Below are 19,236 nucleotides of genomic sequence, written 5' to 3'. Positions count from 1 at the left end.
AGGAAGGGAAAAAGGAAGGAAAGAACGAAGGAAGGAAGGAAGGAAGGAAGGAAGGAAGGAAGGAAGGAAGGAAGGAAGGAAGGAACGAACTAATGAAGAAAGAAAAAATGACAAAGGGAGGGAAAAGGGGCAACATGTGATAGTTGCAGATTAGTTCATCAATTATACAGAAAAATATACAAAATACGAGAAAATATAAGAAATATTTATTTTATACCATTTATAATAGTTAAACCCATTTAACCATTTAAATGTTCTTTAAATTTATAGCTCAATATTATTAGAATATTAAAAATAAATTGTTTTATTTATATTTAACTCTAATTTACAAATGGTCAAAAATATTTATTTGATTTTTAGTCAATGAAAGTTATACCTTTTATAGTAGTAATGAATTAAGACTTGATAATTGAAGTGACTCATTTCTTTAAGAAATGAGGAACAGATGGCGATCTATCAGCTTGTTTCCCCTCCACCCAAGATACGGAAATGGCTTCTGTTCAAGAAGAGCTGGCAACGATGTCTCCAAATGCAGGGTGACTGGTCATGAGGCCGGTCAGAGACCCAAGGGAGAACCCTGTTTGTGTTCTTAGGGAGAGGTGCTGCAACAAACTCTGGGCCAGAGCTGGCAGGAGCATGTTTTCTCAGGTGTGTCTGTTTCAAGGACTCACCACCCATCAAATCAGAATCTGATCTGCCTCAGGAACAAACCCTGTCATTCACCACAGGCTTCCATGGGTTCACTAAGTGGTGTGTGTCCTTCTTCTTCAAAATTGTAGGGTGGTACCCCAGACCCATCTTACCTCACTACGTTCATAGGATCATGGCTTTCATTCTTGATTCAGGCTCTTCCTGAGTCACAGCAGGCCACCTGAAGTCTCTCCAGCTGCAGCTTCACTGGAAAGGCCCCAAGTCTGCACCAAACTAGCAAGCCAGCAGTCCCAGAAACAGCAACAGGAGGAGGCCAAAGAGCTTTACTCAGTGTTTTTATCACCATTTTTAAAACAACAGCTGCAGCAAAAACTATTGCTTCTAACAGTGATATGAATAATAATTATACTCACAATCATGATAAATTACAAGAATTATAACTGTTGACATTTAGTTTATATATAGATTTATTATTTATAATGTTCTACAATTTACTTTCAGTAATTTGTATTTGTTAATTTGCCATAAACATCATGACCCCAAAACACTTCGCCCGATGAATGAATCTCACCTATGGACTCATGACTACCTAACTGCCACTACAACCCTTTCACAACTCCACCCCCAGGTCTAGGATATGGGCAACCTTCTGAGATGATGTCATAGCTTGACACGCATGTGATCTGTTGAGATCTTAGATCTTAGAGCTCTGCTCTGGTAAAATCAAAGGACAAATTCAAGACACACTCAGCTGTTCAGCTACACTGCAGAAGGAGGAAATGTTTTTTCAACAGATCTATATTTATGTCACTTGCTTTCAGAGTACGAGGTTGTTTCAGGCACAGTATTTTGATTTAGTCTGTGTTGAAAATCATAAATAGCCTACAAATACCAAAAAGGAATGAAAAGAATTTGCCGACATGTGGAGTGCATGATACATGTTTTCAAATTTCTCCTGTGGTGAGAAATGAAAAATATAATGTTGGGTCTTGATTTTCTAAACTCAATGCTCTGCCATTTCCCCAAATTACTCCAAGTCCTTCCAAGACACTTCAGAAGCATTCTCTGGGGGGGATTATTCCCAGTGCTGAAGAGTACTAAATGGATGAGAACCTCACAGGAATCCTGCTTCTATTGTGGAAGTGTCACTCTCCAGGACCTCGCAGGACTAGGGAAGCTCTATGAGTCATGTGGTCTATGGAGGTACCAGGGCTTTGGAGTCAAGGAGAGTTTGTTCTGAGTCCCAGCACAGCCACTTAGTGGCTGTGGGGCTTTGGACAAATTCCTTGACCTAGAATAGTTATGTAAAGTGTCTGAATAAAAATACATAGTGATACTGATTGCAAAAACAGCAGCAATTCTTCATTCCTCCTTGTGTACATACATGCCCTTAGCCATGTACTTTTATAGCTCCTCCCAATACAGAATTTGTTTCCCAAAACTTCAATCTCATTGGTCTTATTTGCTCTGGCCAATAGAAAACTATGAAAATGACAGTGTACCTGTTTGGGATCTAGAGACAAAAGTTCTTCAATATGCCTGCTTTTTCTTTCAGAATTCTGCCATCCCCACAGGAACAAACCAATGTCAACCTCCCGGAGCATGAGACACCATAGGGAGAAAAACCATAGTGCCTCAGTTGACAGCCAGCTCACTGCTAGAAGCAGAGCTACATATTCAACTGGCAGCTGTCCATATATGCGTGAAGGAGCCCAGCTGGGACCAGAAGAATGACCCAGCTGAGTCCAGCCAAAATAGCTGGTCAGCTCAATCATGAGCTAACAAATTTTGGGTTTTTTGTTTATGCAGTAACAGCTAACTAATACATATACCCAGTGCAGTTAGGCTGTCAGGATTGAATGACAGACTAATTACTGTTTACATGGCAAACAGAAGGCACCCTGCAGGTACTGATATTCTTCCCCCTTATTTAAAGTTGTATCTCTTGTCAGATGGTGTTGTTATACAGAAATGCATGTAGACATGTAGGCATGGGATGGGTGCTTAACCTCACCTGGTCCTCATGCCACAGAAATAACCACAGTCTGACCATTAGGACCAGGGCCAAATTACGAAATAAGAAGTTTGTCTTTAATCTATTTCCTCCACATCTAAATTCCGGAGGTCAAGGCTGTGGATAAATCTGAAGGCCTGGGCTCCCTTCTGTGGGGCCTTATGTTGCTAGTTCACTGTCTGAACTTTGAAAGGGAGGTTAGGTCACCCTGAAGCATTAGGTGGGAGAAAGTGTTCTACCTGTGGACATCTCCCTTCTCTCTCTCTCTGCCCACTGTCTCTCCCACCCTTGGGCCTGAGGATAGATATTGGCTGGAAGAGGATGTTCCCTTCTTTCCTCTGGCAGAAAAGGGAAATTAGGTCCTTCATGTCCCTGAAGTCAGAAGAGTCAAAGCCCCCAGAGCTGCCCTTCAGTGTGGCAACCGCTGGCCACATGGGGCTACTGAGCACCGGCAGTGTGGCTGGTCTGCATTTGTGAAGTGACAGGAAGCTTCAAATACAGAGTGACTTTTAAAGATTTAGTACCAAAAAATCCTTTATCAATAATATAACATCAATTCCATATTTACACATTTTGGATATATTGGGTTAAAGTATGAGAATTTTTTAAAAAAGAAATGAGAAAAGAGTGAGTACTGCTTTTATACAGAAGTATGATCCTTCATATATTGAGCTGGGTTTTGTAGCATAACTGAAGGCAAATTGATAAAACCACACTGTGTTATTCCTGTAGATGCCCTGAGTAATGAAGGATTGAAATCATCAACACTTTGGTGGCACTTACAACAAGATGGCTTGTCCATATATAATTTCATTGGTTGGCAATTTCTTAACTTTTTAAAAAATGCTGCTCAACTGTGACCTGGCTTCATATGCTCAATTATATTTAGAAGCAAAATCAAGCTGAACTCATGGTAATCAAACCCCACTTGCTCTGAAAATTTCGTCAAAAGTCAAATCTAATGTAGTGATGATCTCCTGCCTGACCTGACCTTCGTAGTTTACTCTTTCAGGGTTCTTAATATCACTTGGTTGTATAAACTTATAAGCTTATCTAAAGACACACTGATGCCTTAGGTAAATATACTTTTCTGAAAGTACTTCATCTATTTTAATGATAAGAATGTAATCTACGGCCAAAGAGAATTAAAGATTAACAAGGCTCTTCCTTCATGTCTTTGATTCAAGTTCTTTCATCATGTGAGATGTTTCCATGGGGATTTTTCTATTTGTCCCTCTTAAACATGCCATGTAGTAATTTCTGCATCCAAATTTTAGTGAAAATTGTGCAGTATAAATTTAGGAAAAAAGAAAGGAAGAAATAGAGGAAAGAAGCTGGGGTGAGGAGAGTGAGCTAGAGAATTTAAAGAGAAATTTAAATACTGATAATGTTTTGGTGATCATGGTATACATTATCATACTTATTCTCTGAAATATTTATCTGGAAAGTATACTATTTCTTATTCCACTATTAGAGATAAAATGTACAACTTCGTGTGTTTTCTAAAAATATCTGTTTAATATATACAAGACCAACCAAATTCTTTCTAACTATGAATAATTGGCTTAAATGCATTTCTAAAATGTGTACGTATTTGAACCTGTTGGCATTTATTTCAGTAAAAAACTTAAGAAATTTCAGGTGCATCAGCCATTCACCTAAATTTGTAGTTCTGGAATAGCTGTTGGATTTTCAAACATGTTTCCTTCTGTTATTCCTAAATAGCTTATAATTTTTCCATTGACTCACCATTTATCTATCTTGCAGCAGAGAAATTTTTGTAGACAAAAGCTTTTAGTAAACAGCCAAAAAAGTTTCACCACCGCTCTGTTGCTATTGAGGTAGGATGTGAATAGGCTTTTTCTTAAAGGTTCAGTTGGAAACCCACAATCACAAATTCCATTCATTACAGGCAATCAGTGTGTCCTTTGCTGCCACTCTGCATCATCTGCTCAATCAGAGCATTGGTTGATAGCAGTAGGCAGCAAAGCTGCCCGGGCTTAAGCTGATAGCAAGAAAATGAAATGAAGTGTTCGTGGCAATTATCAGAACAAGCCAGGATTAGGGCAAAAAATATAGCCAGAATGAAAAGATAAACATTTCTGTGATTTGAAATACCTAGCCAATTAAAGCTAAAATTGCAGGTAGGTTTTTGTTTATTTTAGTTTTACTCTGAAATATTCAGAATATTGACTCGATATTCATGTTCATTTTATTAATGAAGATTTACATTTGTATAATAATATGATGGGAAATGAAGTTTTGTGCTACATTTGAATTTTAAGGAAACTTAAAGTGACCAAACAGTGGACAACAACATTCTGTATATAAGAGCATTTGAGAAGTTAAAAAAAAAATCATTAAAAGATAGTCTGTATTCACTGCACACCCTAGGACAGCAACATGACATTGTGCTAAGTATTCAAAGTTAAAGCAAGCAGACCTGTATTCTGATTCTGAATCTGGCACTTGCAAAACTCATATGATCACTGATAAATCACGATATATATTTTAATCTTAGCATTTACATCTTGAAAATGAGACTTAAAAATGAATACTACACTATTTATTTTACACAGAAGTGAGAAGATTGAATGGCAAAATGTGAGTGAAAGAGACTAATATATTTTAAGGTTCCACACACACTATGGTAAACTCTAAGGTATAAACCCTTTTTTTATGCCATCTTTACTATCCATAGTAAAACTCATACAGCAAATCACTACCTACAAACATGATTTTGGAAAGAAACATTGTAATTACCTAACTATAATATAAATATTAAGTAAAAGTAAAATAATTAAATAATATATGTTTCAGTACATAAATGTTAGAAAACAACATTTCTAGCAAATGTTATAAATGACCATATGTGTATACAACTCTGTGTAAGATTACTGAGAAAGGCCAGGCACAGTGGCTCATGCCTGTAATCCCAGCACTTTGGGAGGCCGAGGCAGGTGGATCACCTGAGGTCAGGAGTTCAAGACCAGACTGGTCAACATGGCGAAACCCCATCTGTACTAAAAGATACAAAAATTAGCCGGGCCTGATGGCGTGTGCCTGTAATCCCAGCTATCCAGAAGGCTGAAGCAGGAGAATCGTTGGAACCCAGGAGGCAGAGGCTGCAGTGACCTGAGTTCGTGCCACTGCACTCCAGCCTGGGTGACAGAGCAAGACTCCATCTCAAAAAAAAAAAAAAAAAGGTTACTTAGAAAATTATAGTTACAAATGCAGACTGACACAGAGAAGTTGTATAGGTTATTCCAAAATCACAGGCAGTGCTGTTTGCATTGATGTAATTTTATAAAATGACGAAAGATCCTTGCAAACTTTTAAACCAAGAAAATATATCCCTCTCTTTATTTGCAGGTGTTCAGCATTCCTAAAAACTTCCACATGCATCAGATGGAATAAAAATAAGTTGAATTTATTTGTAATGTAACATAAGTCTCTGGACTAAAATGTAACATAACAAATGTGGTATAAAAATAAGTTAACTTTGTCATGTAACATAAGTCCCTAGGCTAAAATGGTTTTAAACAGGCTTTTCATTACATAAAAATTAGCTGGGACATTCCAAATTTGTTCAGGGTATGACATAATTCAGTATTGGGCAGGTGTATTGAAATTGTTGTGGGTTTTCTAATATATCGGACCACCATCGAATGAAGGCCAATATTCAATCATTTGATAATAAAAATGTACTTATTTTGCAAATACCTTCTCTGGATATAACCACTTCCATTGAAAATTATGGGTCTTTACACCAATAAAAATATCCAAATTACTGTTTTCCCCAAAATAAGTCTAATTGTATAGAAACCTATCAATCATGTTTTTCTAATGATAGATGGTTCATTTTACTCCACATTTGATTGAAATGCCAGTTAAATGCATGTAGAAAACTCATTAAATCTTCTTTTTATTTTTGGCCGTCAACCATCATAAACTCCCAATTTTATAGAATCATCCAACTCTGTAGTACTTCAGATTCTCCAGATTCAATTTGTTCTACGTGTAACTCATTATTCTCACAAATTCTTCCTGTATAATTATTATATGATGTATGTCAGTGAATGCGCCTCCCCTGACCCTGCATTCTCTGATATTCCTGTTTCTAATCAACGCTTGTTAATAACTTTACTACTGTTTATATTAGAACTATCCTCTCCATGTCCATTTAGACTGTACATATGCAGGTTCTCACCATACTTCAAATACACTTTTGCAATAGTTTCTTCCTAAATGGTGATTGTTTCAAATATTTGTCTAAGAATGCCATCGTCTTCTTTAATCTTTTCCATTTCAGGATAGAGTCATTTTGTATTGCTAGGCATTCAAATGACTCCAAGATCAGGTATTTTGTCCACACACTATATAGATATTTGCCAGGATTCCTCTTGCATTCTAATTCTTTTTGATAAAAGAAGGAAGAGGAGGAGGAGAAGAAGGAGGAGAAGGAGGGAGTAAGGAGAAGGGAGGAGGGAGGAGGAGGAGAAGAAGGAGGAGAAGAAATAGAAAGAGAAGGAAATGCAGCAGCAGCGGCAGCAGCAGCAGCTTGCAATTCCTGGCATAATTTTAGTTTGTTTATACTTCTGCACCTTTGCTCAAAATGCTGTTTATGTGAAAATATCTACCCAAATCTCATTTATACTCTATTTTAGATTTGCCTCTAATGAAGATAAGTTCATCTTTCATAGCACAGAAGTCTTAGTCCATTCAGGTTGCCATGAAGAATACCATAGACTAGGTGTCTTATAAACAACAGAAATTTATCTGTCACAATTAAGGAGGCTGGGAAGTCTAAAAACATGCGGATGATAGATTCAGTATCTTGTGAGGGCTGGGCGCACTTTTTGGTTCACAGATGGTCATCTTTTTGCTGTGTCCTCACACGGCTGAAGGGATGCGGCAACTTTCTGGGATATATTTTATAAGGGCACTCATCTCATTCATGAAAGCTCAACCTTTATGATCTAGTCACCACCGAAAGGCCTCATCTCCAAACAGTGTCACATTGGGAGTAGGTTTTAACATAAAAATTTGGCGGAGTCACACAAGTTCTTTGGTTTCCCAATGCATATAAAAGTTATATTTAAACTATAATGTAGCCTATTATGTGTGCAATAGCAGTATGTCTAAAAAAAAGTACTTAGTTAAATTTATAAATAATTTATTGCTAAAAATGCTGGCAATCATCTGAGCCTCCAGTGAGTTGTAATCTTTTTCCTGGTAGAGGGTGTTGCCTCTTTGCTGATGCCTGCTCACTGATCAGGGTGGTGGTGACTTAAGATTGAGGTGACTGTAGCAGTTCCTTAAAATAAGACAACGATGAAGTTTGCTGCATCAATTGACTCTTCGTTTCACAAAAGATTGCTCTCTAGCATGTGATGCTGTTTGACAGTCTTTTGTTAACATTTATTTTATTTATTTATTTATTTGAGATGGAGTCTTGCTCTCTTACCAGACTGGAGTGCAGTGGTGCGATCTCGGCTCACTGCAACCTCTGACTCCCAGGTTTAAGCAATTCCCTTTTCTCAGCCTCCCGAGTAGCTAGGATTACAGGCAAGCATCATCATGCCTGGCTATTTTTTTTTTTTTTTGTATTTTAGTACAGACGGAGTTTCACCACGTTGGCCAGGATGGTCTCGATCTCCTGACATCATGATCCACCTGCCTCAGCCTCCCAAAGTGCTGGGATTGCAGGCATGAGCCACCGTGCCTAGCCTGTTTGACAGCCTTTTACCCACAGTAGAACTTGTCTGAAAATTGTAGTCAATCCTCTCAAACTCTGCCACTGCTTATCAATTAAGTTTATGTGATATTCTAAATCCATTATTATAATTTCAACAATGTTCACAGCATCTTCACCAAGAGTAGTTTCTATCTCATGAAATCAGTTGATTGCTTATTCATAAGAAACAATTCCTCATCTATTCCGGTTCTATCTTGATTCTGTAGCAATTCGGTCACTTCAAGTTCCACTAGTTCTCTTGTTATTTCCATGACATCTGCAGTTACTTCTCTCTTGAACATTTAAAAGTCATCCATGACGGTCAAAATCAACTTCTTTCAAACTCCTGTTAATGTTGATATTTTGACTTCCTTTCATAAATCATGAATGTTCTTAATGGTATATGGAATGGTGAATCCTCTTCAGAAAGTTTTCAGTTCCTTTTGCCCAGATACATCAGAGGAAGTCTATGGCAGCTCCAGTCTTACAAAATGTATTTCTTCAATAATGAGACTTGAAAGTTGAAATTACTCTTTGATCCATGGCCTATAGAATGGATATTGTGTTAATAGGCATCAAAATAACATCAATTTCCTTGTGTATCTCCTTCAGGGCTCTTGGGTGGCTAGGTGCACTGTCAATGAGCAGTAATATTTTGAAATGAATCCTTTTTCTGAGCAGTGAGTCTCAACAATGTGCTTAAAATATTCAGTAAACCATGCTGTAAACAGGTGTGCTCTCATCCTGGCTTTGTCAGATCCAGGATTTGGGGAATAGTAAATGAGGACAGGCTTCCACTTAAAGTCTCTGGCTACATTAGCACAGAACACAAGAGTCAGCCTGTCCTTTGAAACTTCAAAGCTAGGCATTGACTTCTCTCTATCTATGAAAGGCCTATATGACACTTTCTTCCAATGAAGGCTATTTATTTTACATTGAAAACCTGTATAGTGTAGCCACCTTCATCAACAATCTTAGCTAAATATTCTGCATAACTTGCTGCAACTTCTATGTCAACACTTGCTGCTTCACCTTGAACTTTTAAGTTATGGAAATTATCTGACGGCTTCAAACTTTTCTTCTGCAGCTTCATCAACTCTTTCAGTCTTCATAGAATTGAGGGTTAGAATCCAGATTATTTTTGACTTAAGGAAATGCTATGACTGGCTTTTTCTTCTATTCAGTCCACTGAAACTTTCTTCATATCATTAATGAGACAATTTTTCTTTCTTATCATTCATGTGTTCACTGGAGGAGCACTTTTAATTTCCTCCAAGAATCATTTCTTTGTGTTCATAACTTAGTGAGGAAAATATGCCAAAAACTGAGAGAGGCTAAAAACTAGGCCTCTTGTGCCAAGAGGCTTACATCTTGCTTACCAAGTTTAACCATTTCTAGCTTTTAATTTAAAGTGAGAAATGTGTAACTCTTTCTTTCACTTGAGCACCAAGAAGACATTGTAGGGACACTATTTGACCTAGTTTCAGTATTGTGTCTCAGGGAATAGATGGGAAGGGAGATGGGGGTAGGGATGGTTGCTGGAGCAGTCAAAATACACATAAAATTTATAGATTAAATTTGCTGTCTTATCAATAAATTGCTGTCTTTTGGGGAGGTTAGTGATGCCCCAAGACAATTGCAATAGTATAAAAATTACCATAACAGACACAATAATAACGAAACAGTCTTAAATATTGAGACAATTACTAAATGTGGCACATAGACATGAAGTGAGCATGAGCTGTTGGAAAACGGCACTGATAGACTTACTTGATGCAAAGTTACAAGAAACCTCCTGTTTATAAAAAATGTGATATCTGAAGTGCAATAAAATGAACACAATAACATGAAATTTGCCTCTGCTTTTTTACTCATGCATTTTCTCCTTTGTTTTAACTTGTTAAAGGCTAATCAATAGTTATTTCTTACTCATCCCAATCAATTTTTCAAATCTATTTTAACAACCTGTAAAGTCTAACATAGAATGTAATTAGTAAATAGTTATTAAAATATATAAATGAATTTAAGTTGGTATGATATAAGTTGGCAGGCCTTAAGATCTAGCAAAAGTATTTAGCTTTCGTTTTTTTTATTTTTTGCTAAAATGTAACTTGAGACTCACCAAGAAGCCAGAATGGTTTGCAGAGTACATGCAACTTCTCCAGGGTTTAAAATTTGACTGAGGTCAATTGTATAATCTTAACATTTCTTAAGAGTGATCTGATAACACTAAAATCTCTAAAGAGCAAAAACGAGGTGCCTTTTCAATAAAGGTTGCCACATATTAAATAGTTTGGGTCCTGTTTATATATTTATTTATTTATTTATTTATGCTTAATCTGATTAAGTAATGCTTTGATAGTTCAGCAGAAACTGTTTGTTCTTATTTAACTTTTTTTAAAAATCAAATAATTATTGTATGTGAATACAGCCTCAGGGGAAACAGCAATAGATTTTTGAGACAAAAAGTTATCTTTGTACTATATAGCTACTGTGACATAAAATGGGCTGTCAGGATTTGCCAAGGGCACTGTAGAAGGGTAGTGAGTCTATCAAGTCAAGATTTCCTCAATTCTCACTGAATTCAAATCACATCTAAAGCTATTGCATTATGGTACATTATGGAAACCAAATAATTATGTTAAGTACAATTAGTAACTGTCAGATACATTAAATATTCATGAAAAATAATTACAGTTTTTATAAATTTGAAATTAACTAATTTAGAGGTGGAAAGGAAGTAATCTTTTTATTCTTCATCATAAAAGATTATGGCTGACATGCCTATAAGAAAAGACAAGTTCATACAAGAAAAGCATAATAAATTTATTATGTGCACACATGTTCATGGAAGTTATACAGAACATGAAAATTCAAAGAAAGGACCAGTGGGTTGATGCCTAAATACCCGCTTTATTGGAAGGGGACTTGAAGAGGGGGGTGTAAATAAGTGGACTAGGCAATTGCTTGTAAATGATTCTCTTTGGGAATTGAATTGGGACCTGAGAACATGTAATCATTTGGGACAGAGTTCATCTGGGCTTTAGGTTTCCTGTTTAATTTTCAACCTCTTTCTCTTGGATGTAAATTTTAATTTTCTCTAGTTTATGAAAGTTCATGGAAGGGATCAAAAACAATTGCGCTTCTCTTTAAAGTTTCTGGTTTTTAGGTAGATAAGGGAGCTTCAGAATGGCCTTATCCTGTGTTTTAGGAGATACAAAGGATTGAGAGACTGGCAGGGTGATCAAAGAGACCTTGAGGCTGCTTCTTTATTTCAGTCAGTCAAAGCACAATATTGGGTATATTGTTTTCTGAGTCCCAACACTCTATATATTGTCATCATCTCTGAATGAGAGAGTAATGGGGTCAGTATTTGTTATAAACTTTCTTGAATTTAGACTGATTTTTAAATTCTCTGTAAGAAAATTGGGCCTTTAAAATAAAAACATGTTAGTCTTGTTTGATTTGATATATATGTTTAATTATATCCTAGATTACTAAGTATACATATATTCATATATATTTATTTATAAGCATACATTTATTTATTATATGATATATATTTATACACCATATACAGATATTATGTATATTATACATTTATATAGTTATGTGTGTATGTGTGTATATATATACGCAACTATCTAGCTACCTAGATAGCTACAATTTTTGAGAATTCCCTGGACTTTAGAGGAAAGGATTAGTAATTTGCTTATTAGTTTAGTTAGACATGTCAGTTTGAATTTTTTGAAACTTAGTACATGCACTAATTTAGTATTATAATTACATGAAAAAGAGGAAGAAGAGTGGGATGCAGAAGAGGAGAAGGAGGAGGAAAAAAAGAAGGGAGAGAAAATTTGGGGAGGCTAAGGCAGGTGGATCACCTGAGGTCAGGAGTTTGAGACCAGCCTGATTAACATGAAGAAACCCCATCTCTACTAAAAATACAAAATTAGCTGGGTGTGGTGGCATGTGCCTGTAATCCCAGCTACCTGGGAGGCTGACGCAGGAGAATTGCTTTAACCCTGGAGGTGGAGATTGTGATGAGCCAAGACTGCGCCATTGCACTCCAGCCTGGGCAATAAGAGTGAAACTCTGTCTCAAAAAATAAATAAAAAAGGAAGACAAAGGGCAAATGAGGAAAAGAAATGTAAGAAAGTGTGGGTATAGGGATGAAATGAACTTGAAAAGAGAAAGGAATAGAAAATACAAAATGCAAGGGAACAGGCTTGACTTGAATTGCTACCTGAGAGTTCACTTTATCATTATTCACCAAACTGTACATGTGTATTGGAAAAAACAAAACAAAAAAAAAAAAAAAAAAGAAAAACAGAAAGTATTAAAGACAAAGAAGAAGAGGAAGAATTGAGAAAAGATGATCTACTCAATAGGAGTTATAATAATTAGGTCTCCATATAAGAAATAAGATTAGTCTGCTTTTTTACATCTCATATACAACATATAAATTCCAGATGTTTTAAAGATCAAAATGACTAAAAATAAACTCTCAAACATTTAAAAGCTCCTATAAAAGAATGTTTTACAGCCTTAAAGTAGGAAAAAAAAATATTTAAAAAACAAACACATGTAAGCATTCATAAGAAAAAAGGAAATTATTTCATTAAAGTCAAATAAAAAATGAAAATCTCCACAGGACAAAACATCACAAGACAATTTAAAACACAAGTACCAGACCGAGAAAACAGATTTGCAACATATGTAACAGCCAACAAATTTAGATTATTCATTCGCTTTTATACCTTCTTCCTTCTAGAAAGAGAGCTCTCCAAACTTTTAGCTATACACACGACCTCCCAGCTGGAGATGCTATCTCTCAGGCTTCGAGGCACCCACATGGGCCTTGTGACCAAGCCCTGGCCAATAGGAAAAAAACAGGAGTGTTGACTGTGCGCTCTGAATAGAATCTTCGAAGTGGAAATGACTTACCTTCATTTTCCTCCTTACACTCTCTATTGGCTAGAAATGATAAACAGCCTTGATGCCAGAGACAGAAACCATGTCTTGAAGATTACAAAGCCATCTTGTCTTCAACTCTGGACTGCTTTGTGGGAGAGAATAAACTTCTTCCTCATTTGAGTCATTGTTCTTTCGCATCTCTGTGATAGCAGGTCAAATGTAGCTCTTCTCTAACTAAAATTATTAACACTGTATCACAGAAGCGTAAACTGATATGAAGAAACTTATATCAAGAATATATCAAACAAAAAGTGGCAAAGTGAAATATAGTGGTGTTTCTGCCTTCAAAGCCTGTGTTCTTCACACCTTAATCCTAGGCAGGGAAAGTCTGGCCCAAGGGCATACATTCTCGAATGTGACTGTAAAGGACAGTCTCAAAGTGATTGCTAATTAAAACCTAGAGCACATGAAAATTCTAATTAGGAAATATTTGTCTCCTTTATATATTTGTTTTAAAAGATTTCAGACATTGTTCTAGGAACAATGGGAGGGGTCCTTTTTGGGATTTAATGTGGCTCATAGGTGATGAGACTACAAAGTATCCTTCTCAGTCATTCCACCACATCCACACCGACAGGAACAGAAAATATTTTCTTTTTCTTTTTTTTTTTTTTGTTTTTGTTTTTTGAGACGGAGGCTCGCTCTGTTGCCCAGGCTGGAGTGCAGTGGTGCGATCTCCACTCACTGCAAGCTCCGCCTCCCAGGTTCAGGCCATTCTCCTGCCTCAGCCTCCTGTGTAGCTGGGATTACAGGTGCCCGCCACCGCGCCAGGCTAATTTTTGTATTTTTAGTAGAGACGGGGTTTCACCATGTTAGCCAGGGTGGTCTCGATCTCCTGACCTCGTGATCCGCCCGTCTCGGCCTCCCAAAGTGCTGGGATTACAGGAGTGAGCCACCGCGCCCGGCCATTTGGAAACTTAGCCCTTACAAGTCACAGTTAAATTTCCTCTCTCTCAGCCTATAGCACATAAAGTATTACCAGTGCATTAGGAAAGAGACTGATAGAATCAGTTTAATTGTCTCAGTGATCTAATGAGGAAAGCATCAGGCAGTGAGTTTGCCAACCAACATTCCAAACAACAGTGACTGCAATATTTTTCCACATGGAAGTAGAAATATAATAAATCTAGGTCAAAAAGAGTGATTTGGTTACCAAGCAGTGATTTGGAACCAATGCAGCAATTTTCTCTCAATCTGAAAAGGAAAAGTATTTTGTTCTTGCTGCTGATTCAATTAAAATAAAACACACGAAAACATTACATTTTTTTTTTCCTTGATGCCAGAGGTGCAGAAAGACTGAAGAGATGCTTAACAGGGCAATATTTCGGTCATAAAAGCTAATCTGCTTTGTCAGTGAGGTGTTAAAGGGAAAATTCAACACCACCAAGCACGTTAGTGTGGCCCGGATGCACAGCAGATTCTAGAAGCACAATGCTAACAGGAGCTTTCATCAGAAGGTGATTCTTTTACTTTCAGAATAACTATCATCAAATAAAGACAAAGTAGTTGAGAGGAAAGCAAACTGTTAAGAAGGAAAATTGAGCACTTCAGTTTGCCAAGAAATATATTTATAAACATGCTGAGCAAAATAAAAATTAATGCTATGATTTTGATACCTTTCATGTAAATTACATCTGAATACTAATATGTGTACGTACATGTATATGACTATGTATATATTTACATCTATACACAATCATATATATATACGTTCATTTAAGGAAGTTTGGGTTAGTTGGGAATATGGATACTTATATCAGAGAACAAATTCATTATATGTTTTATTAAGTGTGCTTTGGTAGAATTCTAAATATTTTAAAAAATTATAATTTTGAGAATGAGAAAAATTAATATGCAAGAAAGATTGTGAAGTCTAACAGCTTTTTGAAGGTGTAATTGAAATAAAACTACTGTATATATTGAAAATGTGTAACATGATAAGATGCAATGTATGTATGCACCTGTGAGAACATCTTTTTTTTTTTTTTTTTTTTTTTTTTGAGATGGAGTCTTGCTCTGTTGCCCAGACTGGAGTACAATGGCACAATCTTGGCTCACTGCAACCTCTGCCGCCCAGGTTCAAGCAATTCTCCTACTTTAGCATCCTAAATTGCTGGGATTACTGACACGCACCACCACACCTGGCTGATTTTTGTATTTTTAGTAGAGACAGGGTTTCACCATGTTGATCAGGCCGGTCTCAAACTCCTGACCTCATGATTCACCCACCTTGGCCTCCCAAAGTGCTGGGATTACAGGCGTGAGTCACCGCGCCCAGTCTATTTAATATGTTCTTAACTCCCAAAGTGTTCTTGTGCCCCTTTAGTGTTTCTCATTCCTCCCTCTCCTTATTCTAGCCACCCTCAGACAGCCACTGATTATCTATCTGTGTCAATTAACTTATATTTTCTATAATTTTCTATAATTTTATTTTATTTTATTTTATTTATTTTTGAGACGGAGTCTCACTCTGTCACGCAGGCTGGAGTGCAGTGGCGTAATCTTGGCTCACTGCAAGCTCCGCCTCCCAGGTTCACGCCATTCTCCTGCCTCAGCTTCCTGAGTAGCTGGGACTACAGGTGCCCACCACCATGCCTGGCTAATTTTTTTGGATTTTTAGTAGAGATGGGGTTTTACCATGTTAGCCAGGACAGTCCTGGTCTCCTGACATTGTGATGCGCCCACCTCGGCCTCCCAAAATGCTGGGATTACAGGCGTGAGCCACCGCTCCCAGCCTATAATTTTATATTGATGGAAACTATCTCAACATTATAAGAGCTATTTATGACAAACCCACAGCCAATATCATACCGAATGGGTAAAAACTGAAAGCATTCCCTGTGAAAACCAGCACAAGACAGGGATGTCCTCTCCCACCACTCCTATTCAACACAATATTTGAAGTTCTGGCCAGGGCAGTCAGGCAAGAGAAAGAAATTAAGGGTATTCAAATATGAAAAGAGGAAGTCAAATTGTCTCTGTTTGCAGATGACATGACTGTATATTTAGAAAACCCCACCATCTTAGCCCAAAATCTCCTTAAGCTGATAAGCAACTTCAGCAAAGTCTCAGGATACAAAATCAATGTGCAAAAATCACAAGCATTCCTAAACACCAATAATAGAGAAACAGAGAGCCAAATCATGAATGAACTCCCATTCACAATTGCTCAAAGAGAATAAAATACTTAGGGATACAACTTACAAGGTGTATGAAGGACCTCTTCAAGGAGAACTACAAACCACTGCCCAAGGAAATAAGAGAGGACACAAACAAATGGAAAAACATTCCACCCTCATGGATAAGAAGAATCAATATAATGAAAACGGCCATACTGCCCAAAGTCATTTATGGATTCAATGCTATCCTCCTCAAGCTACCATTGACTTTCTTCATGGAATTAGAAAGAAAAAAAAACTATTTTAAATATCGTATGGAACCAAAAAAGAACCCCAAAGAGCCAAGACAATCCTAAGCAAAACAAAGAAAGCTGAAGGCATCACACTACCCACCTTCAACCTATACTACAAGGTTATAGTAACCAAAACAGCATGGTACTGGTATCAAAACAGATATGTAGACCAATAGAACAGAACAGAGTCTTCAGAAATAATACCACACATCTACAGCCATCTGATCTTTGACAAACCTGAAAAGAAAAGCAATGGGGAAAGGATTCCCTATTTAATAAATTGTGCTGGGAAAACTTGCTAGCCATATGCAGAAAACTGAAACTGGACCACTTCCTTAAACCTTATACAAAAATTAACTCAAAATGGATTAAAGACTTAAACGTAAGACCGAAAACCATAAAAATCCTAGAAGAAAAACTAGACAATACCATTCAGGACATAGGCATGGGCAAAGACTTCATGACTAAAACACCAAAAGCAATGGCAACAAAAGACAAAATTGACAAATAGGATCTAATTAAACTAAAGAGCTTCTGCATAGCAAAAGAAACTATCATCAGAGTAAACAAGAAACCTACAGAATGGTAGAAAATGTTTGCAATCTATCCATCCGGCCAAGGGCTAATATCCAGAATCTATAAAGAACTTAAACAAATTTACAAGAAAAAAAAATCAAAAAGTGGGTGAAGGATATGAACAGACATTTCTCAAAAGAAGACATTTATGCAGCCAACAAACATATGAAAAAGAATCTCATCATCACTGGTTGTTAGAGAAATGCAAATCAAAACCACAATGAGATACCATCTCACGCCAGTTAGAATGGTGATCATTAAAAAGTGAAGAAACAACAGATGCTGGAGAGGATGTGTAGAAATAGGAATGCTTTTTCATGTTAGTGGGAGTGTAAATTAGTTCAACCATTGTGGAAGGCTGTGTGGTGATTCCTCAAGGATCTAGAATGAGAAATACCATTTGACCCAGCAATCCCATTACGAGGTATATACTCAAAGGATTATAAATCATTCTGCTATAAAGACACATGCACACGTATGTTTATTGTGGTACTGTTCATGATAGCAAAGACTTGGAACCAATGCAAATGCCCATCAATGATAGACTGGATAAAGAAAATGTGGCACATATACACCATGGAATACTATGCAACCATGAAAAAGGATGAGTTCATGTCCTTAAAAGGATGAGTTCATGTCCTTTGCAGGGACATGCATGCAGTTGGAAACCATCATTCTCAGCAAACTAACACAATAACAGAAAACCAAACACTGCATGTTTTCACATTTAAGTGGGAATTGAACCGTGAGAAGGCATGGGCACAGGAAGGGGAACATGATACACCACGGCCTGTTGGGGAATAGGAGACTAGGGGAGCAATAGCATTAGGAGAAATACCTAATGTAGATGATGAGTTGATGGGTGCAGCAAACTACCATGGCACGTATATACCTATGTAACAAACCTGCATGTTGTGCACATGTACCCCAAAAATATTTTTATTTTCATATATTGATCTTTTATCTTACATCCTTACTAAATTCACTGTAATTCTAATTGCTCTTTTGTAGACACCATTGTGTTTGTATATAGGCAATTATTTCATTTGCAAATAAATTGTTTTGTTTCTTTCTTTCTAATCTGAATGGTTTCATTCTTGCCTGTTGCACTGACTGGAACTGCAAATGAAATGTTGAATAGTAGTTGTGAGAGCAGAAATGCTTGCATTTTTTATCTTAAGAGGAAAGCATTCATTTTTTTCACCATTAAGTATGATGTTAGCTATAAGGTTTTACATAGATATCTTTTATCAAGATAAGAAAGTTCTCTTCTATTTCTTCTTTGCCGAAATCTTCTTTCATGAATAGATATCAGACTTTTTAAAATGGTTTTTCTGCATCTATTGAGATTATTATAAGATTTTATTTTTAATATATTATTTGGTGAATTGCATTCATTGATTTTGGAATGTTAAACCATGTATTGCTGGAATACATTTCACTTATTCTCGTGATGTACCATCTTTCTATATCTTGTTGTGTTTAATTTGTTAATGTTTAAATTTTTTGGATATATATTCATGAAGATAAGTGTTCTATAATTTTCTTTTCTGATAATGCCTTCTTGTGATTTTGGTATCAAAATACTACTGACCTCATAGAATGATTTAAGAAAATTCTGTTGTGGTCAGTTTTCTGGAAGAGCATGTACAGAGTTGGTATTATTTCTTCCATTGATATTTAGTAGACTGTCCCATTGAAGCCTTCTGGGACTAGTGTTTTCCTTTGTGGAAGGCTTTTAACTGCAAACTCAATTTAAAAAAAAATGGGGATATTTGGGCTAGTTATTTCTTCTTGAGTCAACATTAGTATCTTCTGATCTTCAAGGAAATTGCTCATTTAAATCTAAGTTACAGAATATACTTGTAC

Source organism: Theropithecus gelada, chromosome 2 (genome assembly GCF_003255815.1).
Source record: "Theropithecus gelada isolate Dixy chromosome 2, Tgel_1.0, whole genome shotgun sequence".
NCBI lineage: Eukaryota > Metazoa > Chordata > Mammalia > Primates > Cercopithecidae > Theropithecus > Theropithecus gelada.
Note: the sequence above shows the minus strand (reverse complement) of the source record.